The sequence below is a fragment of the Triturus cristatus genome, chromosome 4_2 (assembly GCF_964204655.1).
Source record: "Triturus cristatus chromosome 4_2, aTriCri1.1, whole genome shotgun sequence".
Lineage (NCBI taxonomy): Eukaryota > Metazoa > Chordata > Amphibia > Caudata > Salamandridae > Triturus > Triturus cristatus.
The window spans coordinates 210,971,915-210,998,104 of record NC_140586.1 but is presented as its reverse complement, the minus strand read 5'-3'; the positions used below and the strand labels follow the sequence as shown (position 1 = coordinate 210,998,104).

The 26,190-nt window shown below is 43.9% G+C and overlaps 1 protein-coding gene across 1 annotated transcript in view; it reads right to left on the bottom strand.

Annotated features, from left to right (window-relative positions):
- MEI1 (meiotic double-stranded break formation protein 1) overlaps positions 1–26,190 on the bottom strand; it is a 2,222,673-nt gene that overhangs the window by 651,679 nt on the left and 1,544,804 nt on the right. The window lies entirely within an intron of this gene.

Here is a 26,190-nt window from a genome sequence, read left to right as displayed (position 1 = left end):
GAAGCGGGATCTAGAGCCCCAAATCACCACAGTACTCTACATTATTTTGTTAGGTATTGTAATCACGGTCTAAATACCGGAATGCGTTTAGAACAGATTTATACCAAGGGTTTACCACAATAAACAGAATGCGTCAAAGATCCAATAAATACAAAGAATATGCATTTTTACCAATCCTGATATAAAAGTATGACGAACAAATAGAAAATTTGAATAAATAATTGAATAAATAAATAAATATCCAAGTATCCAAGTATAAATACTAAAAATGTTACCATACCTAAAAGATTGTATGTATATTCACGCATATAAGAAAACGCTATATGTTCTAATATTGTGAATAAATAAATATTCAATAAGATTTGTATATTAAAACTTGCATGTATATAGAAAAATTACTAATCCCAATAAAAATATATATAGGTATTAAAATATGCGTGACATTTACATATTCATATTCAATGAAAAGATACTGATTTTGAAATATGTATCTGAACGGATCATATATGGCCCCTCTAAATGTAGACAGAACCAAATCCTAAAAGGACTATGCTTGATATATTCTTGATAACTAGGTTAGTATCTATATTGAAGCACTTCAGTATAAGCAAGTGTAGAGATCCTCCGTAATGTTAAGACCCCCGGGGGTGTTTAGAATCTAGCTCCATTATGTATTTGGTTTCTAATTTCCTAATTTTGATTCACGATCCCCTCCTCTCCTGCTTGCTGGTAAGGAATCAATTACATAATACCTTAAGTATTGTTTATCGGCATTATGTTTGTCGGGCCACAGGATAAGTGTTATCCTGGTTCACTATGGCCCGTATATGTTGCAGTATCCGTTTGTGAACAGGTCATTTTGTACTGCCAACATACCGAGTCTCGAAATAGTGTGTTGTCTGGGGCTAAATGGTGTCATATAGGTTAAAGTGTTGACACCTAGCTGGCAGGCCTAACAGCTCTTACACTTGTAGAATCCTTTGTGTGTTTGTAGCCAGGATGTACCTTCTAATCCTTCAGGACTAGTCTTCACCAACTCATCTCGCAAAGAGGGTCCCCTACTATATGTAATTGATGGTTTTAAGGGAAGAGTTGGCCCGATAATCGTGTCACTTATTACAAGGGGCCAATTCTTATTAATGATGGACTTAATCTGTTTGTGTTGCCTGTTGTATTCTGTTATGATCCTGAAGTTACTATTGGGTAGCAAATCACTGTTAATGCACTGGTATGTGCCTTTGTTTAACAGTTGATCACAAGGGAGCTTCATAGATTTAATGATGGCGCTATTGACTATCTTCGGAGAGTAACCCCTATCCAAGAATCTTGCTTTGCATGCAACCTGAGCAGCCAATATATCACTGTCCTCACTGTGTATACGTCGCAGTCGCAACATTTCCCCATAGGGGATACGATTAATGAGGTGATGCGGATGGGAACTATTAGCATGTAATGTTGAGTTCCCAGCAGTTGCCTTCCTATACAGTTTGGTTTTGATTTTGTTGTTCTCTATGTATATTAAAGTATCCAAAAAACTAACTTCAGTGGGACTAATGGTAGCCGCAAATTTTAAATTCAGGTTGTTCTGGTTTATGGCCTCAATAAACTCATTGCCCTCTTCATGGGTTCCCTTCCAAACTACCATCAGGTCATCTATATACCTTAACCATAATCTGACACTTCTGGTAATGCTTGATATGTGTTGCTGCCTGAGGACCAATTCCTCCCACCACCCCATTAACAAACAGGCGTAGCTAGGGGAGAAACTAGCCCCCATAGCAACACCTTGTATCTGCTTATACAGTTTGTTATTAAACATAAAAATGTTATTTGATAAACAGAACTTAACCATTTCAATCAACATTACATTATGGTTCGCAGTATTTGTAGTCTTATTAGTCAGATAATAGGTCAGTGCATGTATCCCATCTTCATGTCTTATGCAGGTATATAGTGAGCAGACATCAATGGCAATTAATATACACTCCTTTTCCCATTCAAATTTAGATAATTTCATGAGGAAATCACTAGTGTCTCTCACATATGAAGGCATAGTCTTTACCAAGTCTTGGAGAAAATAGTCTATATATTGTGACATATGCTCCAATAAGCTACCAATAGCCGATTTTATGGGCCTGCCAGGGGGATTCATTGGGTCCTTGTGCACTTTCGGTATAAAGTAAATAGTGAGTATCACAGGGTTCACATTTTTGAGAAAATCATGTTCCTCTTGTGTCAAAAGGCCCTTCATTTTCCATGAGGCTAGGTTCCTGTAATGTTTTGCATACAGCTCTTTCAACGTTGATGTATTGCACTTTTCATAGCATGTTCGATCGTTTAACTGAGAATAGGCTTCTTTCAGGTAATTCTCTTTTGTCAGCAAAACCTCTTTTGTCAGAGTTGCGTATTATTACATTCTTGTTTGTTTGTAACTTAGAGATAAGATCTCGATATTTGATATTTTGCCTATTGGGGGTGCCTTTCCCATTTTGTTTTTTCAAGTTGAGTCGTTTTACTTCATTTACTACATTTTCATGAAATATATCGTTGGAGTCTCTTAAAAGTATAGGGTTGAAAGTCAACTTTGGTTTGAAGGCAGTGGGAGTAGCTATTGTCACTTTGCCAGGGCTTATCTGTGTATATACTTGACCAGTCCCATCCGGGTTGGCATTTTCCAGATTTACATCCATGGTGCCTGCATCCCACATGTCCTGTATATATATATGCAATCCCACTATTGGAAAATACTAACTCAGTCATCAATTTGTCAAATATCAATTTGGATGTGGCAGAGCAACAATTGTTGGCATTGGGACTCACATTTTGCACAGAAAGTAACTTTGATTATCCCCAAACGCGTGTGGATATTTACAACTTTATCCGAAAATTAAAGTTACGTAAATATCATCTACTAAGACAGAACAAAAATAAGGAGGAAATATCACAGGAAGCATCTGACAGCACAGGGAGTGCATTAACAGCCTCAGATATTAGCCTGATATGTGACCTCCAGCAACTGCAAAATGACGATATAGAATCATCACACAATGAGTCAACACAATAAACAATGGCACAACAAGGAATTAATGTCAACTTGGCGCCAAAAACAAAGTTTAAACCAAAATCCAAGTTTATCCCAGTATTATTAAGGGACTCCATTGACACATTCAATGAAATCCTAATAAAAGAGGTGAGATCTTTACACTATAAAACTCAAGCTCAGAGAAAAAATCAAAATGTACATCAACTGAAATATCAGCAATTAATTAAAAAACTACGAGACAATGACACAGTGGTGGTACGTAATTCGGACAAAGGCGGAAATGTGGTCATTTGGCCAAAAACCCAATACTTAGAGGAAGCCTCTAAATAACTAGATGATCATGCGTGCTACAAAATAAGCAATAGAACAACAACCAAGACAGCGCAAAATGAGCTGCATGGGAAGCTATTGGCTTGGAAAAGTAGTGGCTTTATTAACCAGGATGAACTAAAATATCTAAAAAATGATCACCCTGTACTGCCTGTAATGTACTTTATCCCCAAAATTCACAAGGATAGCTCTAATCCCCCTGGTCGACCAATAATTTCCGCTATACAAAGCCTCACAGAAAATGTTTCAGTGTATATTGATTCATTTCTACAAGAATCAGTGAAAGTATTACCATCATACATACAATATACTACAGACTTCCTGACTCAATTGGCAGGAAGATTACCTATTGATTTCCATGGATGTATGTAATCTCTATACATCAATACACCATCGTGATGGAATCAAAGCACTGGAACATTTCCTAGGAAAAAGACCTATAGAATTCCACACCCATAACAACATGCTAATTGATTTAACTAGGTTTTGTTTGCATAACAATTACTTTTTATTTCAACAGCAAGTATATCATCAAGTGAGGTGCGTAGCAATGGGCGCAAACTTTTCACCCAGCTACGCCTGCCTCCATATGGGATGGTGGGAGGAGGTAGTTGTAAAAAACAAATATGCGGAAATCTGGAATAACAAAATAATCAAGTGGGTACGGATTATTGATGACCTCTTTGTAATCTGGCAGGGGGATAAAATAGGTGCAGAGGAATTTATTAGGGAGTTGAATGTAAATGTTAACATTCAACATATACCATCAGTGAAAGTGTAATATGCTTCCTAGATGTAGAAGTTTATGTTTCAAATAATAAGCGGGAAACACGTTTACATCGCAAACCTACATCGGGTAAAACAATTCTGCACTCTAGTAGCTTTCACCCCAAGCACACAATTTTTAGCATACCCTACGGGGAGATGCTAAGAATTCGAAGAATATGTAGCAAGGAGTCAGATTCAACCAAAGCTCAAAGTGAATGTAAGACTCGTTTTTTAGCTAGGGGATACAAAGAAAAAACAATAGAGGAGGCAGTAAGTCGAACTCGATCCAAACTACGAGAGGACTTACTCTTTAAACCTTCCGCCAGTAAAAACAAAAAGGGAACAGATCAAACTACTGAAAGCAGCCCCGACTAATCCTTACGTATAATAAACAAAGGGACAGCCTAAGGAAAATTATCAAAAACAACTGGCATTTAGTGCAGAATGACCCAGTAATTGGTAATAAAATGCCGGCAAATCCCTTAATAACATACAGGAAAGCGCCGAGCACAGGGGACTATATAGTCAGCAGCAGCCCCGAATTGTCCAAGGGCACTAACTGGCTGACCAATAGAAAAGGATTTGTCCATTGTTCAACATGCAGGGCTTGTAAATGGGGTGAAAGTAAGACCTCATATTCTACAACATTCAAGGATAGATTTACAGTCATCAATAAATTGTTGACATGTAAATCGGACTTTGCAGTATATGTGCTGGCGTGCTCTTGTGGACTGCGGTATGTGGGAAGCACGAAGCTGCTGGTCCACAAGAGGATACTCCAGCACATATGGGCCATCACTAATAAAGATATGAATTATCCGGTGGCCCGTCACTTTGAAGAGGTCCATGCTAGTAGCCTAGACCATTTAAAATACTTTGTAATTGATAGCATTCCGACACCAAGAAGAGGAGGAGATAGGGAGGCTATGCTCCGGCGATTAGAAACAAAGTATATCCTTGAACTAGACAGCAAGACCCCGCATGGGCTGAAAACTACTGAAGATTTATATACATGACTATAACTGTAATTATGTAAGCTGAAAACAGCTGAAACTGGAGTCAGTAGATGTGCATTTTGAAATTATGAAAACAGAAAGTTCAGTTATCAATTATTTTTAATTTTAGTTTAGAAAAGACCCCTCCCCCCGATAATAGATGGGTTTTATCTTCTTGTTTGTAGTTGTAAAACATGGGCTCATGTGGCAACACAACAATTGTTTGTATATACAGTATTTTTGCACAGGTGAATGGCAATGAATATTAGCACTGTTTTGCACAATATAAAGCACTTTTTTTGCTAACATTTGCACATTAGAAACAGGTCTAAAGATAATAAAACTTTACATTGTTTACATAAGAATGCGTATTTTGCACAGAAATCCATATGAGACCAGGATTTTTATCATATTTTAAGGGTATTTCATTTAAATAATAAAAAATAATGTATTTATACAGTTATTTTTAGAACCCGTACGCGTATATTGCACAAGGTCGAGGATGATCTACTCTGATTTGATTAATTAGAAATGTTAATCTAACATGTAATGTGATCAAAACATCTACAAGTGTAAACTAACATAATAATGTAAAATTGCAATGTATTTATACAGTCCGAAAAATGGTTACTGATTCTCTGAAATAAGACCGCTGTCACAATAGAGGTTTCTTAAACGTGTAAATGAGGAGATCAAACAAATAGTCTGTTTTCCAGTTTCATCGTGTAAAATAATGAGCACTTGGCACTTTAAATAGTGGGAGAAAACCATGATATGTCATGTGATCAAGGACCCTAGAGGTCTGAAACGCGTCATGGCGGCTATGCACTGTGAAAATAAATAAAAAAATCAGCACTAAGTAAGTGGAGTTCGTACCTTTTTCGAAAACTACGGGGAACCAATTGGAGAAAGGAGCAAGGAATATATATATATCGTGAGCAAGGTGGCGTGAAGCTATTGAAACGCGTAGATAGGTGTCTCGTCAAAATAAAGGAGACCCATTTTTGAAGAATCCCTTGGTGTGCTGCATGTTTATTTACAAAGGATAATCGGATAACTGACATATATATATATATATAAATCTATATATATATATATATATATATATCAACACCAGGTGCTCACTTACTCAGTAAGAAGTAGGCAGGACACATGCTCCGGGGTAAAACGACTTATTTGAGCAAACGAAGCGTGCAAAAAAGTTCATGAAGCGCTGGGGCAGACGCGTTTCTAGCCGGGACTCGGCTTTCATCAGTGCCAGAATCACAGGTATGATTGTTTCACCTGAAGTTCTTAAAGCCTAAAGAGACCACTCCCAATGTTCCAGTCTCTTGGCTCCTCCTACTGTGACCAGGTTTGTACCTCCTCTCACAGCGTTTCAAAGTAGGCTGCATGCTGGTTCATGTAGTCGCTCGTGGAAACTTGATCCAGTGATCTAGAAAATCCAAGAACACACAGTGGTGTCTCCAATCTTTGGCGAGATTCCACATGTTTTCGCCACAGCTTTGTAAGAACAGAAATTTTGTCCGATTCTTGCCATACGTTTCCCCTTCTCAGGCTGTACAGAAAAGCCTCCTCTCTCCCCTTGCAGTGAAGTGATGCTCCGTGGCAATAACCCGCATGGGGGGGCTCTGCGTGTGCAATTTCATTGCGAACCAAGAGAGATCGTTGACTGTCGCAGGGCGCCTGATCGAGAGGGCGTGTCCTTGCCGGTGTCAACTACCGGCTATACATCAACACCAGGTGCTCACTTACTCAGTAAGAAGTAGGCAGGACACATGCTCCGGGGTAAAACGATTTATTTGAGCAAACGAAGCGTGCAAAAAAGTTCATGAAGCGCTGGGGCAGACGCGTTTCTAGCCGGGACTCGGCTTTCATCAGTGCCAGAATCACAGGTATGATTGTTTCACCTGAAGTTCTTAAAGCCTAAAGAGACCACTCCCAATGTTCCAGTCTCTTGGCTCCTCCTACTGTGACCAGGTTTGTACCTCCTCTCACAGCGTTTCAAAGTAGGCTGCATGCTGGTTCATGTAGTCGCTCGTGGAAACTTGATCCAGTGATCTAGAAAATCCAAGAACACACAGTGGTGTCTCCAATCTTTGGCGAGATTCCACATGTTTTCGCCACAGCTTTGTAAGAACAGAAATTTTGTCCGATTCTTGCCATACGTTTCCCCTTCTCAGGCTGTACAGAAAAGCCTCCTCTCTCCCCTTGCAGTGAAGTGATGCTCCGTGGCAATAACCCGCATGGGGGGGCTCTGCGTGTGCAATTTCATTGCGAACCAAGAGAGATCGTTGACTGTCGCAGGGCGCCTGATCGAGAGGGCGTGTCCTTGCCGGTGTCAAGTACCGGCTATACATCAACACCAGGTGCTCACTTACTCAGTAAGAAGTAGGCAGGACACATGCTCCGGGGTAAAACGATTTATTTGAGCAAACGAAGCGTGCAAAAAAGTTCATGAAGCGCTGGGGCAGACGCGTTTCTAGCCGGGACTCGGCTTTCATCAGTGCCAGAATCACAGGTATGATTGTTTCACCTGAAGTTCTTAAAGCCTAAAGAGACCACTCCCAATGTTCCAGTCTCTTGGCTCCTCCTACTGTGACCAGGTTTGTACCTCCTCTCACAGCGTTTCAAAGTAGGCTGCATGCTGGTTCATGTAGTCGCTCGTGGAAACTTGATCCAGTGATCTAGAAAATCCAAGAACACACAGTGGTGTCTCCAATCTTTGGCGAGATTCCACATGTTTTCGCCACAGCTTTGTAAGAACAGAAATTTTGTCCGATTCTTGCCATACGTTTCCCCTTCTCAGGCTGTACAGAAAAGCCTCCTCTCTCCCCTTGCAGTGAAGTGATGCTCCGTGGCAATAACCCGCATGGGGGGGCTCTGCGTGTGCAATTTCATTGCGAACCAAGAGAGATCGTTGACTGTCGCAGGGCGCCTGATCGAGAGGGCGTGTCCTTGCCGGTGTCAACTACCGGCTATACATCAACACCAGGTGCTCACTTACTCAGTAAGAAGTAGGCAGGACACATGCTCCGGGGTAAAACGATTTATTTGAGCAAACGAAGCGTGCAAAAAAGTTCATGAAGCGCTGGGGCAGACGCGTTTCTAGCCGGGACTCGGCTTTCATCAGTGCCAGAATCACAGGTATGATTGTTTCACCTGAAGTTCTTAAAGCCTAAAGAGACCACTCCCAATGTTCCAGTCTCTTGGCTCCTCCTACTGTGACCAGGTTTGTACCTCCTCTCACAGCGTTTCAAAGTAGGCTGCATGCTGGTTCATGTAGTCGCTCGTGGAAACTTGATCCAGTGATCTAGAAAATCCAAGAACACACAGTGGTGTCTCCAATCTTTGGCGAGATTCCACATGTTTTCGCCACAGCTTTGTAAGAACAGAAATTTTGTCCGATTCTTGCCATACGTTTCCCCTTCTCAGGCTGTACAGAAAAGCCTCCTCTCTCCCCTTGCAGTGAAGTGATGCTCCGTGGCAATAACCCGCATGGGGGGGCTCTGCGTGTGCAATTTCATTGCGAACCAAGAGAGATCGTTGACTGTCGCAGGGCGCCTGATCGAGAGGGCGTGTCCTTGCCGGTGTCAACTACCGGCTATACATCAACACCAGGTGCTCACTTACTCAGTAAGAAGTAGGCAGGACACATGCTCCGGGGTAAAACGATTTATTTGAGCAAACGAAGCGTGCAAAAAAGTTCATGAAGCGCTGGGGCAGACGCGTTTCTAGCCGGGACTCGGCTTTCATCAGTGCCAGAATCACAGGTATGATTGTTTCACCTGAAGTTCTTAAAGCCTAAAGAGACCACTCCCAATGTTCCAGTCTCTTGGCTCCTCCTACTGTGACCAGGTTTGTACCTCCTCTCACAGCGTTTCAAAGTAGGCTGCATGCTGGTTCATGTAGTCGCTCGTGGAAACTTGATCCAGTGATCTAGAAAATCCAAGAACACACAGTGGTGTCTCCAATCTTTGGCGAGATTCCACATGTTTTCGCCACAGCTTTGTAAGAACAGAAATTTTGTCCGATTCTTGCCATACGTTTCCCCTTCTCAGGCTGTACAGAAAAGCCTCCTCTCTCCCCTTGCAGTGAAGTGATGCTCCGTGGCAATAACCCGCATGGGGGGGCTCTGCGTGTGCAATTTCATTGCGAACCAAGAGAGATCGTTGACTGTCGCAGGGCGCCTGATCGAGAGGGCGTGTCCTTGCCGGTGTCAACTACCGGCTATACATCAACACCAGGTGCTCACTTACTCAGTAAGAAGTAGGCAGGACACATGCTCCGGGGTAAAACGATTTATTTGAGCAAACGAAGCGTGCAAAAAAGTTCATGAAGCGCTGGGGCAGACGCGTTTCTAGCCGGGACTCGGCTTTCATCAGTGCCAGAATCACAGGTATGATTGTTTCACCTGAAGTTCTTAAAGCCTAAAGAGACCACTCCCAATGTTCCAGTCTCTTGGCTCCTCCTACTGTGACCAGGTTTGTACCTCCTCTCACAGCGTTTCAAAGTAGGCTGCATGCTGGTTCATGTAGTCGCTCGTGGAAACTTGATCCAGTGATCTAGAAAATCCAAGAACACACAGTGGTGTCTCCAATCTTTGGCGAGATGCCACATGTTTTCGCCACAGCTTTGTAAGAACAGAAATTTTGTCCGATTCTTGCCATACGTTTCCCCTTCTCAGGCTGTACAGAAAAGCCTCCTCTCTCTCCTTGCAGTGAAGTGATGCTCCGTGGCAATAACCCGCATGGGGGGGCTCTGCGTGTGCAATTTCATTGCGAACCAAGAGAGATCGTTGACTGTCGCAGGGCGCCTGATCGAGAGGGCGTGTCCTTGCCGGTGTCAACTACCGGCTATACATCAACACCAGGTGCTCACTTACTCAGTAAGAAGTAGGCAGGACACATGCTCCGGGGTAAAACGATTTATTTGAGCAAACGAAGCGTGCAAAAAAGTTCATGAAGCGCTGGGGCAGACGCGTTTCTAGCCGGGACTCGGCTTTCATCAGTGCCAGAATCACAGGTATATATATATATATATATATATATATATATATAAGAAAGGAACTCGGTAGCATCCCCCACCAAGGTATCGACGGCACCAAGGAAGTCCACAGCACGGCAAGGTCAGTCAATATCGTTTATTTCATCTACTTCACCAAGTGCACAACAACAGGGACGGTCGACACGTTTCGGCGAATGCCTTCAACTGGACCATAGAGTCCCAACATCTAGACAGTCTTTTTAAAGTGACAGAGTGCAATAAAAACAAAGAATTCACCTTGTGTGTTTCAGTAGGCTAGAGTGTTAACCCACACTCAACGATGGCATACATTAGGCGCCATTTTGCATTTCAATTTTATTTTTATATATGTTTTTTTTTTTATATTTATTTATGTGTTTTGTTGTATATATAAGAAACATTTCCTATTTATAGTTTGGATCCTTAAACAGATAACAGACAGCATTGGCAGGTTTATTGAGTAAAGATAGAACATTGTATATGCTGTGATTATCAAGATCATGCATATATTCACATTCTGAAAAAGATCCTAAAAAAATCCTAAAAAAATCCTAAGAGATATACAGGGAATAAATGGATTTGAGTTTAGACTAATTTTAAGAAATGACCTCAAAGCGCAAGGGAAATGTCAATAGTTATTATAAATTATTAAAAACCATGGTCTCAAGTTAATCATCTCCCGAGTTTAAAAAAAAGGTGTTCTAAAAGTTTTTAAGGAAATGATGGAAAAGTGATTTGTGCAATGTGCAAATTGTATCAATAGGGTCAGCAACCTGCTAAGGTATTTAATAAAGTGCAGGTGCATCGTGCAAATTTGCAATTATTTAGGCTTATGAGATCCAAGCTGTCGTAACTTGTACACAATGCATTTTAGTAAGGTGCAAGTGTATCGAGCAAATTTGCAATTATTTAGGCTCATGAGATCCAAGCTGCCGTAACTATTACACAGTGCATTTTAGTAAGGTGCAAATATGCAAGTATATTGTGCAAAGTTGCAATTTTTTAGACTCGTAAATACAAAGTGCCATAGCCATCATCTAATACAAAGATATTGTGCAAACAAGCGGTTTCAATCCTATGGGATATGTCATTTGATGCTGCAAGTAGCATAAGTTCACATATAGTCCTAATACATTGTGCAAATTTTCAATTTCAAATCTACTATCAATATTATTGTCTTTGCCTTGAAAACTGTTTTATTTACTCGGGGTAGACCACAGTTCATTTCTTGGCATTTCAGTTGGTTTCAGTCTCACTTTAATAGTCATGATTTTATAAAAACTCATCCTTTTGTTCCCCTGAATTTCTCCACTGAAAGCCAAGGGTCAGGGTTAGATCTTCCATGGTTTTTATAAATGAACATGTAATTCCGCATCCAGGTTATGGCCAAAGGGCTTTTCTGTTCCTAGTGCTAAAATGAATCTGGACTCAGCCCTTCTTAATTCCAGAGTTATATCACCACCTCTCTCATTAGGTTGCATCATTTTAGCTCCGAAATAGCGTAGCCCTGGTGAATTCCCTTGATGTTTTTCGGAAAAATGTTTGGCCATAGGGTACGCCAGATCTCGGTTTTTTATTGCTCGCAAATGCTGTAGAATGCGCAGTTTTAATTTATTGATGGTACTTCCAACATAAAGTTGTTTACACGGGCACTCTAGAACATATACCACGTATTTTGTTTCACACGTGATATGTGCAGTGATCCATTCCTTTTTGCCATTGGCCAATGTGTATGACAGTGTGTTATTTCCATGTTCACATGCTTTGCATTTGGAGCATTTCCAAAAACCAGGTGTGGTTAACCATGTTACTCTGTCCTTCTTTGGTGTTTTTAGATGGCTTTGTGTCAAAATGTCACCTAATGACGAGGTCTTCCTATAGGTTATTTTAGGAGTTGGTGGTAAATTTTTCTTTAGTGAGTCATCAAGCAATAAAATGTTCCAATTCTTTCTGATGATTTTCCTTAGGCACTTATTTTCAACGTTAAAATCCATAATGATCCGAATTGTTTCGTCATTGTCAGTATGATCTCGTTCTTTCAGTAGTTCTTTTCTGGATTTTTCCATAGTTTTGGTCTTTGAGTCATTTATGACCTTCAGGGGATATTCTCTTGCCAGGAATCTAGCACTTGCGTCTTCCAGGTTTCTCTCTATGTCACAGGTCTCCGAGCAATTCCTCTTGATGCGGAGCATCTCACCATATGGAATGCTCCATTTTAGATGTTGTGGGTGTCCACTGTTGGCATGGAGGATGCTGTTTGTTGACGTGGGTTTCCGATGGATTCTGGTGCATATCTTTTGTTTACATATAAAAACTTCTACATCCAAGTAGGTTACTTGATTTTTGCTCCAGTTGGATGTGAAGGATAAATTATAGTTGTTCTCGTTCAGGCTTTGGATGAAATCTTCCAGTGTCGATTCGTCTCCTTCCCACACTATAAACAAATCGTCTATGTACCTCATCCACGTTTTGATAATAGGCCAGTATCTGCTTCTCAGGATGCCATCTTCCCAAACTGCCATAAATAGATTCGCATACGTCGGGGCAAAGGAGGTCCCCATTGCTGTGCCTTGTCTCTGAAGGAATATCTCCCCATTGAAAAGAAAAACATTATGTGTCAGGCAATGATTCAAAATGTCTAGGATCATTTGTGAATGTTCCAAATAACTCAGTGATCTTGTGTCCAGAAATGTGTTCACTGCTGCCAGACTATCTTTGTGACAGATAGATGTGTACAGTGAGGTTACATCTACTGTGATCAGAATCTGATGCTTGTTCCAATGGATTGTTTCCAATTTATTTAGAAAAGCCCTAGTATATTTTAGGTATGAGGGCAATTTTGTCACGTATTCAATCAGGAACACATCGATATAATGAGATGTTCTTTCCAAGAGTGAGCCCATAGAGCTAACAATTGGTCTGCCCGGAGGGTCTACAGTTGACTTGTGCACTTTCGGAAGAAAGTAAATTGTGGGTGTAACAGGATTGTCATCCTTGAGGTACATAAATTCCTCGAAGTTGATTAGTCCTCTCTCTTTTCAAATTAGTAATTGTACCCCCACCCGTGAATGTACACCCGTGAATGTACACCCGTGTATGTACACCCGTGTATGTACACCCGTGTATGTACGAGACGTACCCCCACCCGTGAATGTACACCCGTGAATGTACCCCCGTGAATGTACACCCGTGTATGTACGAGACATACCCTCACCCGTGAATGTACACCCGTGTATGTACACCCGTGTATGTACACCCGTGTATGTACGAGACGTACCCCCACCCGTGAATGTACACCCGTGAATGTACACCCGTGTATGTACGAGACGTACCCCCACCCGTGAATGTACACCCGTAAATGTACACCCGTGTATGTACGAGACGTACCCCCACCCGTGAATGTACACCCGTGAATGTACACCCGTGTATGTACGAGACGTACCCCCACCCGTGAATGTACACCCGTGTATGTACACCCGTGTATGTACGAGACGTACCCCCACCCGTGAATGTACACCCGTGTATGTACACCCGTGTATGTACGAGACGTACCCCCACCCGTGTATGTACGGTGCGGACCCCCAGCGCATACATTCACGGGTGGGGGTACGTCTCGTACATACACGGGTGTACATTCACGGGTGTACATTCACGGGTGGGGGTACGTCTCGTACATACACGGGTGTACATTCACGGGTGTACATTCACGGGTGTACATTCACGGGTGGGGGTACGTCTCGTACATACACGGGTGTACATACACGGGTGTACATTCACGGGTGGCGGTACGTCTCATACATACACAGGTGTACATTCACGGGTGTACATTCACGGGTGGGGGTTCGTCTCGTACATACACGGGTGTACATACACGGGTGTACATACACGGGTGTACATTCACGGGTGTACATACATGGGTGGGGGTACGTCTCGTACATTCACGGGTGTACATTCACGGGTGGGGGTACGTCTCGTACATACACGAGTGTACATACACGGGTGTACATTCACGGGTGGGGGTACGTCTCGTACATACACGGGTGTACATACACGGGTGTACATTCACGGGTGGGGGTACGTCTCGTACATACACGGGGGGCTGGGGGGGGGGGGCGGCGCGTACATACGGGGGCTGGGGGGGCGGCGTGTACCGGGCCCCCTATACCGCTCGCATCGCGGCATACTTACCTTTTCCGGCACTTTTTGGGTGCCGTAAAAATATTGCCGTCCGGACTGCTGTCGGTACGAATCGTACTTGCTGGTACGTAAACACATGCCTAACTCCGTCTAGACGTCACGTCCGCGGTGTCCCGGATCACATTCGTATGTATTTTACTCTCGGTCGGTGTTTTGTCCGACTCGTACGGAAATGGTGTTTCCGTACGAATTGTACTTGCAAGTTTGTAGGGTTTTTTTCCCGGGTACGAGTCGGACGGAGAAAACGCTCCGACCGACGGTTCGTACCCGGTTTTTCCAGGATCGGAATCGGCACCTTTGTTGTTTCATTCTTCATACATTCTTCCAGTGTTTTGAATAATGTTTTATATATATATATATGCATTGTGTGTGTGTCTATACATATATACATTTATATGTTATATGGCTAAGTATGCAGATGTGCAGAAAGTAATATGCTATTTATCTATTTATCACTAATTTTGAGTGGGGAGGGACCTTGACTCAGGTCCTCCCTGGACTGGAAACAAGCCTCCTAGGACCGGTTTCGGGATTCACCCCTCATCAGCCAGGATAGCTTGACTCCAGTGGCATGGAGAGCACGGGACCCACGTCTGGGCATACCCGTCCCACTCAGGGTGACAAATGCAAAAACAACAGTTGATGGACAGAATGCAGACCAATGTCATACACTCACACCAGTACAGAGATCTGGGCCTAAATCCATCTTTTTTTTGCTCACCATGCCATTCCACTTTGGACCCAGTAAATGGCAAATCAGTCTTGACCCTGTTCCCAATGGGGATAGTCCAGCTCGAACTGCCAAGCCAGGTCCTCCCTGGACTGGAAACAAGCATCCTAGGACCGGTTTCGGGGCTCATCAGCCAGGATAGCTTGAATCCAGTGGCATGGAGAGCACGGGACCCACATCTGGGCATACCCGTCCTACTCGGGGTGACAAATTCAAAAAGGCAGGGTCCATTACCAGGTATTTTGCCCTTCTTCACTACATTTGCGGGGTCTGGGAAGGAGCCTTTCGGAATCACGTCCAAGCAGCCATGATGGTTGGCCACGCCCCCAAGGCAGAGTATTTAAAAGCAGTACATGTAGGAATTTAATGTTAAACATGTCTTTACAGTGAAAAAGCCACCAAAAGCTATTTTCACTGTATTAAGGCTAGCTATTCTAAAGGAAAACACTGGCTTACATTATTACATTTAATAATGCTAATTATGGTTAGGAAACAGCTAGAAAAATAATCACACAACTCTTTTAATGGATATAAAAAAATCAAATCAATGGTGAAGTCAGATGTTTAGTTAACATTAAGAAAAATACATTTTAGAAAGTTACATTTTCCCTACTTAAGTCCTCTGGAGGCCCATTTGTTTTCTTTCTCCCACTTCTGCTAGCCAGCAGTTAGCTTTTGAAAAGGTGTGAAAACAGCTCCCAGAGCAGAGAACTAAGACCTAGGTGTGGGAAGTGTTGTTCCCTTGACAGGAGACTAGTGGGTTGTACCCATAAACTAGGGTAACTTCAAAGAGGCCTTCTGTATCACACACAACTTTTAGCTGATACCTGGGTAGGGCACTTCCTTTGTCCACCCCCCAAAGTCAGGGAGGGTCTAATCACACTGGTTCTTTCTTGACATTACAGTCTCAGATCCTGCTGAAGCGTCAAATCCTTCTTAACAGATCTGCTAAGTTTTAACATATAAACCTAGGGGCACACTTTAAAGGCAGGGAAGCAGGATATCAAAACAATTCCTGTGTACCCACTGTCTGGTTGGTGGAAAACCCTTCTTTGCTCCATCAGAATTTGGCTCTGGGTTTACTGGGGGTATAGTGACAGCCACAAATTGAATTTTAGTACTAGATGTGGGAGGACACTTGGATTACCATAGCATGGTCAACTGACAAATTATTGTGGCTAAAAATATTATTGAGAAAAGTATTTTGCCAAAATATAATTTAACAAAATACTGTGTTCCTATACATATAACTGACATAACAAAAATATTGACTCAAAAATATTGTGCAGGGAAATATCATCCAAACAGGTAAACATATTGTATTTTAATATACAGTTTAAAGTAATAAAACTGAAATATTAAAATAGATGTAAGTAATATAATGTAAAATAGATAGTTTGATGAATTGTTTGATATTATATATATGTAAACATATCCATGCATATATATGTGTGTGTGTGTGTGTGTGTGTGTGTGTGTGTGTGGGTGTATGTGTATATATATATATTCACTGAAAAAACCATAGGTTTCAGAGACGTTATAGTTAGAAATTAGCATTTAAAAAAGCTATGAAATTCACTGAAAAAACCATAGGTTTCAGAGACGTTATAGTTAGAAATTAGCATTTTAAAAACCTTAGAAATTCACAGAAAAAAACATAGGTTTCAGGGGTGTTATAGTTAGCTGGACATTTGACTCGTACAAAACCATAGAAATTCCTCCGTTATAGTTAGTTCTGCTAACTATAACTCGCGCGCCCACAATGCACTGCTGATGATGTCACATATTACATCATTCATGACATGGTCAGTGATATCACTGATGACATCTCAAATGACATCACTGATGACATCAGCCAGTGAATGTGGTTTAGTTTGAAATTTAAACATGTATTATATATATACCAATCTGTATTGAAGATTGAGTGGATATATAACTGTCTGGTGTAGGAAGGTGGATATCTGACTATGGTCACCCCCAACTTTTTGCCTAGTGTCTAGCTGGTTTTTTCGACTTAGTTGGCCTGAGATCCTGCCATTCAGGGTCTCAGGCTGTCTGCTCTCTCTTTAAAATGGACTCCATGTACCCTAGGTACATACACAATTGGTAAGGATCACCTTATTGGACCCTGTACAGTGTACCCTAGGTACCCAGGGCATAGGTGTACCCTAGGCCTCCCAGGGGCTGCAACATGTATTATGCCACCCCTGGTCTGGCCTTCCAATAAGACACAACTGGCTGATCACTCAGCTGGGGCAAGGTCGTGTAATCACCCCTTGCTTAGATATAGTATACCTATATCTACCCTTAATATAGACACATGTGTACCTATCAGCCACTCCTATGGCTGGCCTTAACAATCCTGGAGGCAGAGTGCTTGGTAACATGTGAGATGGTGCTCTAGCATGAGCTGAGCCTGTCTGCAGCTTTCGAAACCATGTCCTTATAGCTGTTCTATGATACAGCCTACCATATACTCTTAAAGTGCCTTATAATCTTAAACGTTTATGGTAACTATGGTTTGGCTTTATCAAAACATGTCATGTAAGGTGTCTAACACTTTGGAATAATACCCCCATACCATTTCTGGTAATGAGGATATTATTCCTCCCTTCTAGAGGGAGAGACATGTTAAAATCCTACTTTGCTGTTTAACTGACCTCCTGCTGCTGGGAGTGATCCCGGCAAGGGAGGCTTGGACAATAGGTTTCCTGCTTGGGGAGGTGCTAGCACCTCCCCAGACAGACTTTAGTGTATTGGGGCAGGGAGGGCTGAAAGGAATGAGACATGCCTGGGGCACACAAGGTGTCCCGTGCATAGTCCAGTTCAAACCGGTGCTGGGGCACTCCAGCCCCAGTCCTGGCGCGAAACTGGACAAAGGGAAGGGGGTGTAACCACCCCCCTCCCAGGTCCCACCCATAAGGCGTGACCTAGCAGGTAACCCAGCCCCCCAGATTAGTATAAGTGTGGTAGCTGGGCCCCAGGAGATTAGATTATTCTGAACCTGCAACTTCAACAGAAACTCAGGACCTTCGACATTCGACGAGAGAAGAAGACTGAAGAATCTCCCTTGTGGCCAAGGAGTGGCTACCCTGTTCAAACAGGCACCATCAAGAGACTACCCTTTGCTTTGCTGAAGTTCTACGAGGGACCGACTGCAGAGCCCGACCAGAGCCTTGACTTCCAGACTTCTCCGACCCTGATCCACATCCACAGCCGAGCTGAGATCCGTGGAGGCGACGAGAGACGTGGGACCGGCTACCTGGGAAAAGTGGCTAGTATCTTTCAGCGCAGCTTCTGAGGTACCCTCGAAGTTGTGCACCGGGGATTGAGAAGCCCCAACCCCAAGCACCATCTGCACCGAAGATCAGCCCCCCACACTCCACGAGTCCTGCGTGGGGCCCTTCTGCATTTTCCTGCTTGCTGCGTCTGTCCGGTTGCTTGCCCGTTGGCTAGCGGCCTTTGTGACGACACACCTTGAAATCTTCACTGCTGGTTTGGCTCCTCCAAGACTGGCTCCCGCTTCTTTGCAAAAGAGAAGCACCCCAGACCTTCCTGGTCTGCACCAGAAGCAAGTCCTCCGTTCTTCGTGGGTTCCGCTTGCCAAGGCTTGGTGAGTCCTAGTTCGACTTCGACGCCGCCGACAGCAAGAGCCTTCGTGGGACAGCTCGCCTCCTGGTCCTGGTCGTCCTCGACGACTCCTGGTACCCGTGGCTGCAGCGACAAGCTTCACCCTTCACCTGCAATCTTCACGACATCGCCTGGTTCCTTCTTGGTTCCACGTGGTCACTGGCTAGTGACCTTGACTCTGTCCCTTCTGCTTGCAGGTATCCTCTCTTCTTGATCCCAGCCTTGGGATCCACCGGACACTCTTCACTGACTGCCTGTCAGCAACTTTCCTTCAGGTATCCATAGAAGTCCACGACGAAACCCGACGCAAGTTCACACCTATGCACCCGCAGCCCGTGGGCTAGGTAACTTGGGTACTTCGGTGCTCACAAGGGTAGTGACTATCCTAGGGTCTAGTTTCCGAGTCTCGACTCTCTAGCTGCTTCAGAAGTGTCCTTAAACTGTTAATTTCTAACTGCTAGTAATTCTATCGACTTTTACGCATTACGCGTGAGTGTTTCCACTCTGCACCTGGGCAATTTTGTCACGTATTCAATCAGGAACACATCGATATAATGAGATGTTCTTTCCAAGAGTGAGCCCATAGAGCTAACAATTGGTCTGCCCGGAGGGTCTACAGTTGACTTGTGCACTTTCGGAAGAAAGTAAATTGTGGGTGTAACAGGATTGTCATCCTTGAGTTACATAAATTCCTCGAAGTTGATTAGTCCTCTCTCTTTCCAAATTAGTAATTGTACCCCCACCCGTGAATGTACACCCGTGAATGTACACCCGTGTATGTACGAGACGTACCCCCACCCATGAATGTACACCCGTGTATGTACACCCGTGTATGTACACCCGTGTATGTACGAGACGTACCCCCACCCGTGAATGTACACCCGTGAATGTACACCCGTGAATGTACACCCGTGTATGTACGAGACATACCCTCACCCGTGAATGTACACCCGTGTATGTACACCCGTGTATGTACACCCGTGTATGTACGAGACGTACCCCCACCCGTGAATGTACACCCGTGAATGTACACCCGTGTATGTACGAGACGTACCCCCACCCGTGAATGTACACCCGTAAATGTACACCCGTGTATGTACGAGACGTACCCCCACCCGTGAATGTACACCCGTGAATGTACACCCGTGTATGTACGAGACGTACCCCCACCCGTGAATGTACACCCGTGTATGTACACCCGTGTATGTACGAGACGTACCCCCACCCGTGAATGTACACCCGTGTATGTACACCCGTGTATGTACGAGACGTACCCCCACCCGTGTATGTACGGTGCGGACCCCCAGCGCATACATTCACGGGTGGGGGTACGTCTCGTACATACACGGGTGTACATTCACGGGTGTACATTCACGGGTGGGGGTACGTCTCGTACATACACGGGTGTACATTCACGGGTGTACATTCACGGGTGGGGGTACGTCTCGTACATACACGGGTGTACATACACGGGTGTACATTCACGGGTTGGGGTACGTCTCGTACATACACGGGTGTACATTCACGGGTGTACATTCACGGGTGGGGGTACGTCTCGTACATACACGGGTGTACATACACGGGTGTACATACACGGGTGTACATTCACGGGTGTACATACACGGGTGGGGGTACGTCTCGTACATTCACGGGTGTACATTCACGGGTGGGGGTACGTCTCGTACATACACGAGTGTACATACACGGGTGTACATTCACGGGTGGGGGTACGTCTCGTACATACACGGGTGTACATACACGGGTGTACATTCACGGGTGGGGGTACGTCTCGTACATACACGGGGGGCTGGGGGGGGGGCGGCGCGTACATACAGGGGCTGGGGGGGGCGGCGTGTACCGGGCCCCCTATACCGCTCGCATCGCGGCATACTTACCTTTTCCGGCACTTTTTGGGTGCCGTAAAAATATTGCCGTCCGGACTGCTGTCGGTACGAATCGTACTTGCTGGTACGTAAACACATGCCTAACTCCGTCTAGACGTCACGTCCGCGGTGTCCCGGATCACATTCGTATGTATTTTACTGTCGGTCGGTGTTTTGTCCGACTCGTACGGAAATGGTGTTTCCGTACGAATTGTACTTGCAAGTTTGTAGGGTTTTTTTCCCGGGTACGAGTCGGACGGAGAAAACGCTCCGACCGACGGTTCGTACCCGGTTTTTCCAGGATCGGAATCGGCACCTTTGTTGTTTCATTCTTCATACATTCTTCCAGTGTTTTGAATAATGTTTTATATATATATATATGCATTGTGTGTGTGTCTATACATATATACATTTATATGTTATATGGCTAAGTATGCAGATGTGCAGAAAGTAATATGCTATTTATCTATTTATCACTAATTTTGAGTGGGGAGGGACCTTGACTCAGGTCCTCCCTGGACTGGAAACAAGCCTCCTAGGACCGGTTTCGGGATTCACCCCTCATCAGCCAGGATAGCTTGACTCCAGTGGCATGGAGAGCACGGGACCCACGTCTGGGCATACCCGTCCCACTCAGGGTGACAAATGCAAAAACAACAGTTGATGGACAGAATGCAGACCAATGTCATACACTCACACCAGTACAGAGATCTGGGCCTAAATCCATCTTTTTTTTGCTCACCATGCCATTCCACTTTGGACCCAGTAAATGGCAAATCAGTCTTGACCCTGTTCCCAATGGGGATAGTCCAGCTCGAACTGCCAAGCCAGGTCCTCCCTGGACTGGAAACAAGCATCCTAGGACCGGTTTCGGGGCTCATCAGCCAGGATAGCTTGAATCCAGTGGCATGGAGAGCACGGGACCCACATCTGGGCATACCCGTCCTACTCGGGGTGACAAATTCAAAAAGGCAGGGTCCATTACCAGGTATTTTGCCCTTCTTCACTACATTTGCCGGGTCTGGGAAGGAGCCTTTCGGAATCACGTCCAAGCAGCCATGATGGTTGGCCACGCCCCCAAGGCAGAGTATTTAAAAGCAGTACATGTAGGAATTTAATGTTAAACATGTCTTTACAGTGAAAAAGCCACCAAAAGCTATTTTCACTGTATTAAGGCTAGCTATTCTAAAGGAAAACACTGGCTTACATTATTACATTTAATAATGCTAATTATGGTTAGGAAACAGCTAGAAAAATAATCACACAACTCTTTTAATGGATATAAAAAAATCAAATCAATGGTGAAGTCAGATGTTTAGTTAACATTAAGAAAAATACATTTTAGAAAGTTACATTTTCCCTACTTAAGTCCTCTGGAGGCCCATTTGTTTTCTTTCTCCCACTTCTGCTAGCCAGCAGTTAGCTTTTGAAAAGGTGTGAAAACAGCTCCCAGAGCAGAGAACTAAGACCTAGGTGTGGGAAGTGTTGTTCCCTTGACAGGAGACTAGTGGGTTGTACCCATAAACTAGGGTAACTTCAAAGAGGCCTTCTGTATCACACACAACTTTTAGCTGATACCTGGGTAGGGCACTTCCTTTGTCTACCCCCCAAAGTCAGGGAGGGTCTAATCACACTGGTTCTTTCTTGACATTACAGTCTCAGATCCTGCTGAAGCGTCAAATCCTTCTTAACAGATCTGCTAAGTTTTAACATATAAACCTAGGGGCACACTTTAAAGGCAGGGAAACAGGATATCAAAACAATTCCTGTGTACCCACTGTCTGGTTGGTGGAAAACCCTTCTTTGCTCCATCAGAATTTGGCTCTGGGTTTACTGGGGGTATAGTGACAGCCACAAATTGAATTTTAGTACTAGATGTGGGAGGACACTTGGATTACCATAGCATGGTCAACTGACAAATTATTGTGGCTAAAAATATTATTGAGAAAAGTATTTTGCCAAAATATAATTTAACAAAATACTGTGTTCCTATACATATAACTGACATAACAAAAATATTGACTCAAAAATATTGTGCAGGGAAATATCATCCAAACAGGTAAACATATTGTATTTTAATATACAGTTTAAAGTAATAAAACTGAAATATTAAAATAGATGTAAGTAATATAATGTAAAATAGATAGTTTGATGAATTGTTTGATATTATATATATGTAAACATATCCATGCATATATATGTGTGTGTGTGTGTGTGTGTGTGCGTGTGGGTGTATGTGTATATATATATATTCACTGAAAAAACCATAGGTTTCAGAGACGTTATAGTTAGAAATTAGCATTTAAAAAAGCTATGAAATTCACTGAAAAAACCATAGGTTTCAGAGACGTTATAGTTAGAAATTAGCATTTTAAAAACCTTAGAAATTCACAGAAAAAAACATAGGTTTCAGGGGTGTTATAGTTAGCTGGACATTTCACTCGTACAAAACCATAGAAATTCCTCCGTTATAGTTAGTTCTGCTAACTATAACTCGCGCGCCCACAATGCACTGCTGATGATGTCACATATTACATCATTCATGACATGGTCAGTGATATCACTGATGACATCTCAAATGACATCACTGATGACATCAGCCAGTGAATGTGGTTTAGTTTGAAATTTAAACATGTATTATATATATACCAATCTGTATTGAAGATTGGGTGGATATATAACTGTCTGGTGTAGGAAGGTGGATATCTGACTATGGTCACCCCCAACTTTTGCCTAGTGTCTAGCTGGTTTTTTCGACTTAGTTGGCCTGAGATCCTGCCATTCAGGGTCTCAGGCTGTCTGCTCTCTCTTTAAAATGGACTCCATGTACCCTAGGTACATACACAATTGGTAAGGATCACCTTATTGGACCCTGTACAGTGTACCCTAGGTACCCAGGGCATAGGTGTACCCTAGGCCTCCCAGGGGCTGCAACATGTATTATGCCACCCCTGGTCTGCCCTTCCAATAAGACACAACTGGCTGATCACTCAGCTGGGGCAAGGTCGTGTAATCACCCCTTGCTTAGATATAGTATACCTATATCTACCCTTAATATAGACACATGTGTACCTATCAGCCACTCCTATGGCTGGCCTTAACAATCCTGGAGGCAGAGTGCTTGGTAACATGTGAGATGGTGCTCTAGCATGAGCTGAGCCTGTCTGCAGCTTTCGAAACCATGTCCTTATAGCTGTTCTATGATACAGCCTACCATATACTCTTAAAGTGCCTTATAATCTTAAACGTTTATGGTAACTATGGTTTGGCTTTATCAAAACATGTCGTGTAAGGTGTCTAACACTTTGGAATAATACCCCCATACCATTTCTGGTAATGAGGATATTATTCCTCCCTTCTAGAGGGAGAGACATGTTAAAATCCTACTTTGCTGTTTAACTGACCTCCTGCTGCTGGGAGTGATCCCGGCAAGGGAGGCTTGGACAATAGGTTTCCTGCTTAGGGAGGTGCTAGCAGACTTTAGTGTATTGGGGCAGGGAGGGCTGAAAGGAATGAGACATGCCTGGGGCACACAAGGTGTCCCGTGCATAGTCTAGTTCAAACCGGTGCTGGGGCACTCCAGCCCCAGTCCTGGCGCGAAACTGGACAAAGGGAAGGGGGTGTAACCACCCCCCTCCCAGGTCCCACCCATAAGGCGTGACCTAGCAGGTAACCCAGCCCCCCAGATTAGTATAAGTGTGGTAGCTGGGCCCCAGGAGATTAGATTATTCTGAACCTGCAACTTCAACAGAAACTCAGGACCTTCGACATTCGACGAGAGAAGAAGACTGAAGAATCTCCCTTGTGGCCAAGGAGTGGCTACCCTGTTCAAACAGGCACCATCAAGAGACTACCCTTTGCTTTGCTGAAGTTCTACGAGGGACCGACTGCAGAGCCCGACCAGAGCCTTGACTTCCAGACTTCTCCGACCCTGATCCACATCCACAGCCGAGCTGAGATCCGTGGAGGCGACGAGAGACGTGGGACCGGCTACCTGGGAAAAGTGGCTAGTATCTTTCAGCGCAGCTTCTGAGGTACCCTCGAAGTTGTGCACCGGGGATTGAGAAGCCCCAACCCCAAGCACCATCTGCACCAAAGATCAGCCCCCCACACTCCACGAGTCCTGCGTGGGGCCCTTCTGCATTTTCCTGCTTGCTGCGTCTGTCCGGTTGCTTGCCCGTTGGCTAGCGGCCTTTGTGACGACACACCTTGAAATCTTCACTGCTGGTTTGGCTCCTCCAAGACTGGCTCCCGCTTCTTTGCAAAAGAGAAGCACCCCAGACCTTCCTGGTCTGCACCAGAAGCAAGTCCTCCGTTCTTCGCGGGTTCCGCTTGCCAAGGCTTGGTGAGTCCTAGTTCGACTTCGACGCCGCCGACAGCAAGAGCCTTCGTGGGACAGCTCGCCTCCTGGTCCTGGTCGTCCTCGACGACTCCTGGTACCCGTGGCTGCAGCGACAAGCTTCACCCTTCACCTGCAATCTTCACGACATCGCCTGGTTCCTTCTTGGTTCCACGTGGTCACTGGCTAGTGACCTTGACTCTGTCCCTTCTGCTTGCAGGTATCCTCTCTTCTTGATCCCAGCCTTGGGATCCACCGGACACTCTTCACTGACTGCCTGTCAGCAACTTTCCTTCAGGCATCCATAGAAGTCCACGACGAAACCCGACGCAAGTTCACACCTATGCACCCGCAGCCCGTGGGCTAGGTAACTTGGGTACTTCGGTGCTCACAAGGGTAGTGACTATCCTAGGGTCTAGTTTCCGAGTCTCGACTCTCTAGCTGCTTCAGAAGTGTCCTTAAACTGTTCATTTCTAACTGCTAGTAATTCTATCGACTTTTACGCATTACGCGTGAGTGTTTCCACTCTGCACCTAATTCCCGTGGGCCTCCCACTTCCTAACTGTTGCTAGTGTAGTGTAGCCCCAGCGATTCCCCAGGCCTAGGCCTATCCTATTTCCGTGACAGTGGTCCTTATACCACTTCTTAATATATGGTTTGCGTGGCCCCTAGGGCCTAACTGTATTACTTACCTGTGTGACTTAATGTATGCTTAAATAAGACTGTGTTGTACTTACCTCTAATCTCATAAAGAGTGCTGAGGGTTTGACTAGAATAAATACACTTTATTTTATATATATCTGTTGTGGTGTCCTTTCATTTGGTATTCAAGGGATTATATATGGTATCACGGCTGGCTTCACATGCCATTCAGAGTTTAGCCTAAGACTGCTCTTGTCCATGCTACCACTAGGATAGCTGGTCTATAAGGTTGACTTTACAACCAATCACCATAAGGGTTGTTTGGACTGATATAAGGTGTACACTAGAACTAGTGACATCATACATCAGGCCAACTTCTCACATCTGGATGGAGGATTTAGTAGCTGTCTGACTGTCTGTTTAAGTGAGTAATTAAAAGTGTCTCACTTAATACATGGATTAGTCACTAAACTATGTGAATGTGTGCATCACTGTCTCTGTTGTTGTATAACATGCTGCATCAGTTGGTCACTAACTACATGAGTGTGTATATTAGTTATTGATTAGTTGGGTGAGCATTTGTATGGGACACTGAGTTTGTGTGTGGT